Genomic DNA, 4,951 nt, shown 5'->3' on the forward strand with positions numbered 1-4,951 from the left:
TCCAGGATGAAACAAATTGCTAATCTTCACAATTTGCTTCACTTTGCTGTCAATGGAACAAATAGTCAGTCGACTACAGCAGTGAACCTTATGTCCACAGGAAACCAGACAACTTACAAGAATGATCTCTTCCCTAGAAATCATTACATGACCTTTGTGCATTCTAGTGGTACAAATTCTTGTGTTGCTAATGAAAGCATGCCATGTTCCTATAAGAACAACTCTGGTAAATCTAAGTCTAAATTATGGAGACCCATTTCGGAAAATCCTCTAGAACCAATCTCTAGAGGTCCTAGACTCAGTAATCAGAAAGCTTCTTCTCTTGAGCTTTCAGGAAGGGCTGTGAGAAATTTTTCTAAATTTGAAAACAGCCAAGGGAAGACAAGAAACCAAGGTCAGACATCCAGGTGAAAAACACAACTACTCTGTCAATACCTATGGTGAGACTATGTATTCATCTGCTACCTAGTAGTAGATAGTTCCATTCTTGTATCTAACTTGAGAGATACAAGGATGATGATTGAGAGATGCTCAAGTATTTAGTTGATTTTCATCTGTCTGATTGATAGCTTCTTTGTGAGTTTTTAGTATTTCCTCATTGTGACTCTTCTAACTTGTTCATAAGCATTGAAAATGTCACACTATGCAATTTTCCCTGTTTGGTCCATCCTTTTTGTTCATGTGTTCGGGTTAGCCCACAGACGTTCATATCTCCTCAAGGAACTCTAGGGTTTATGTCTAGGGTGTACTGCTTAACATATATATATATATCATATATGTGTTCTTAATCTTCAAAAAGGATGTATATAGAATCTGTTCCTAAAGAAGAAGTAAACCCTACAATGGAGGAAGACCTAAAAGGATGTGATCAAGCTCAAGATTTTGTTCTGAAGAAGATGCTCGAAACAAAAGAGTATAACTCTTGGATTGGAGAATCTGTCAAGGATTTAATTCTCGTTCAAAGTGAGGTTAAGAACGAACTTTATAACCTTCAATTGCAGATAAACCAGCTTATTGATGGACAGGAAAAAATCCTTGGTAATCAGAATATCTTAATCGGGAATCAGAAGAAAGTTATCCTTGACTGCGCCAAACTAGACATCTTGCTCGCATTGTTGACCGAAAAACTAATGTTTTGACTCTTGAACATGGTGTTTCGACTGTCAAGAAGATCAAGGATATCAACGATACTTACTTTGATGGTCCGTTTCAAAGGTATGAAGTGGTCAAAGAAATCTGATTCAATTGTTGCCTAGTATGTCTTCTTTTTGGTTTAGTTGGAAGAATAACTAGTGCTTGGAATAGCAATGATTGTGACTACACATAGCTATTATTTTTCATCTTCTTGTTCTTTTTTAGGTTTATTGGTATTAAATTCTAAAAATATTTGAAGGATGATGTTTTGCAGTATTAATCTTTATTGCAGTTTGTTATGGGATATTGGTGTTTACGTCCGTGAATTATGTTTTTCCCATACTTTGTCAAAAGTAAAGTCGTTCGTGTTCGGTATTCACGTACTGGTAAAAGAATGAATGGACTTTTGACAAATACAAAATTTAAGCCTATATTGTCAAATATTTGATGGAAGATAGGTTAATATCTTTTGTTTTCAAGGATTATGTCTATTATTGTCGTTATGCAAATAGTGATTGAAGATAGAATGAATCCTTGTGTATTCCGCAGTATTGATCATCCCTGATCCATATTTTATGTATTACTGTGAGGCTCCGTAATGTATCTTATGTTGAGCATTATACAACCAAGTTGATTTTCTTAGCTTAGTTGTTGTCCCGTGAGATATGTTATGTCGAGCATATTGAACTAAATTAATCATCTTGTTTGGTTATTTAGTTATTGCTCTGTAAGTATTCTTATGTCGAGCAAAACAAATGACAATTAAATTGATTACTTTTGTAATTAGATTAATTATGGGTTCTCTTGTAATTAATCTAGTTGAATATTTTCGTGACTCCATAAGGTTTTCTTGTGTTTAGTAGTTGAACGGTTAAGCTAATCATTATCCTATGGTTAACTTAGTCGTAGCTCCGTAAGTTATCTTATGTTGAGCACAACGATTAAATTAATCATGGGTTTACTTGTGATTAATTTGATTGAGTTTTTGGATATATAAAATCATTTTCATGGTTTTTGGTGTCCAATAAAAATCCTTCTTTTCTTTTGAAATTAAGATCGCTCTTGTTGTTCTTTCGGGAATGACATCAAATGGGGGAAAGTTCTTTTGAACTTGTGCTTAATGGTCATATCTTGAGGGGTGTGCGACTGTGGAATTTTAGAGGGTTATCTTGTATCTTTAAACTCCTTGGTGAATGCATTTAGATTCGGATTTATGATTTCATCTAAATTAGTTGGTATGCATTTTTTCCATTTGTCATGAAATGTCTCTCTCAAAAATTTCATTATGATCCCGTTCTTGTACCTTTGCCAATTTTATCGACAAAAAGGAGGAGAATTAATATGTAGTTCATACTACAAATACATATGGTTTTCGGATCATTGTGTAAGGGGGAGCGGTTTCCATGTAAGATGGAGTATTGACTAAGGGGGAGTGATACATATCACCATAGTATTATTGTTGAAGTTGTGATACAATTGGACTTTGACACTGTGTAATAATACTATGACATTGTATAACAATGATCGAGACCGATGCTTTCTCATTGTTATAGCTACGGATCTTCAACAGTGGTGATGCTAAACTTACAACCTTTGGGATCATTGGAGTACTTGGAAGTGACGAAGATTTCAAGGAATGTTGAAGATTAGACACGTGGAATATGAGCTACTAAAGTTTCTTTATCTTTTTTGTATTCCATATGTATTGATAGTTTTGTCACTAAAATTGACAAAGGGGGAGATTGTTAGAGCAATGCTCGGTCGAACTCGCATGCGTTGCTATCTCAAGCATGTTTGTCAATGTTAGTGATCAAAACTATAAGTCTTGATTTCTAGTCTATTATATATAAGTCTCGGAATAGGATAAAAAGTGTAGTTGAGATCAAGGACTTCATGGCGATTCATCATACAAGAAGAAGAACTACTCAAGGAACCGGTGGAACTTCCGACAAAAAGGTATGTGGAGACTTGAACTTATCTGTCACTCAAAAGTCTATCTACTCTATCTCCTACTCTTTGAGACAAGAAGTCGTATGCTATATATATAAACTTGGATTATACACATTTGGTAAATCGAGCCGAGTATACCTCGCCTATCTATATCTCGAAATATGTGTTGGTAATCTTTTCGCTTCGATCAAGTTTATCTTTACCATGTGACGAAAGTCATGATATGTTTCAATCATCTTGAAAATTTCTTTGACGAGAAATGGTGTAACAACTGTATAACGTCCTCTAAGAATGTTTCAATGATTTAAATGAGAGTTTAGATTACATAAGCAATGGTGGACATAAGCATTGTTGTGGAAATACATTTATGTACAAATCCTATTCCTTGAACCAAAGTTTGCGAACTTTGTTGATCAAGAGAAACGTAAGAATGGCGTGATCCAAGTTCTCAAACCCGAGAATTTCTGCTGGAGTTTGTAAACTCTGCCCGGTAACTTAAGTCCACAAACCTAGTATGCGAACTTGAGGAGGTTATATATCTAAAGATGATTTTTGAACTTAATCTTAAAAAGACTAAGGAATGCAATTTGCAAACTGTGGCTATAAAAGTTCATGAACATATACAAGTGAATCAAATCATATTTGCTTCAATTGTGTCTTGTGTAGTACATGAGATTTCCTTGCAATTGAACAACTCTCCAACTAGTTCATTTGAAGTCATTTGAACTAGTTATGGCGAAGAAGAACATGGTTGATATGAAATGCTCATATGGCTAACCATTTGGTTAACTGTTGTTGAACCAACAAGTGCATACGTTTGGGTACGGTTAACAACCCTAGAAGCGTGCATTGTCAAGTTGTGTAACAAGCTAAGTTTTCGATATAACGGTTGAGAAATATTAGCTTGAATCTATATCAGGTTTTCATCTAACAGTGAATATTGAATGCTTTGTTACTAAGCTAACATTGATTGCAAACCCTGATTTGAAAGACTATATAAAGGAGACATCTAGTATTGTGCAAACTAATCCCCACACTTCACGTGTGATACTAGTTTGCGTGCGAGAGTCGGTTCTCCTTTAACCTTTGGTTTTATTTTTCTAAAACCAGGTTAACGACTTAAAGACTTCATTGGGATTGTGAAGCCAGACCGATACTACTTTTATCATAGTTGTGTGATCTGATCTTGCATCTTCTATCGTACGAGTACAATCAGATTGATTGGCTTGAGATTGATATCTCCGATAGTCAAGATATAAAATGTAATCACAAACATCTTCGTCTCATTGTTTGTGATTCCGCAACATCTTGTTTCGCTATCATACGATTAAGATTGTTCTGAGGTGATTGATAACTCTAGGCTGTTCTTCGGGAATATAAGACCGTATTATCGATTGGTTCCTGTTCACCTTGATTATTATCAAAAGACGGAACAAAACCTTTAGGGTTTATCTGTGGCAGACAGATTGATCTTTTGATAGACTTGTCTGTGGGAGACAGATTTGTTTATTGTCAAAGCCTGCGATTTTGGGTCGTAGCAACTCTTAGTAATGGGTGAGATCATCTAAAGGAATCAAGTGCGCGGTATCCTGCTGGGATCAGAGGCGTAAGGAGTACAACTGTACTTTGGATCAGTGGGATACTTATTGGGGTTCAACTACAGTCCAGTCCGAAGTTAGCTTGGAGTAGGCTAGTGTCTGTAGCGGCTTAATACAGTGTTTGTTCAATCTGGACTAGGTCCTGGGGTTACTCTGCATTTTCGGTTTCCACGTTAACAAAATTTCTGGTGTCTGTGTTATTTCTATTTCTGCATTATATTCTTTTATCTTTATAATTGAAATAATACAGGTTGTGCGTTAGATCATCA

Source organism: Papaver somniferum, chromosome 8, assembly GCF_003573695.1.
Source record: "Papaver somniferum cultivar HN1 chromosome 8, ASM357369v1, whole genome shotgun sequence".
Lineage (NCBI taxonomy): Eukaryota > Viridiplantae > Streptophyta > Magnoliopsida > Ranunculales > Papaveraceae > Papaver > Papaver somniferum.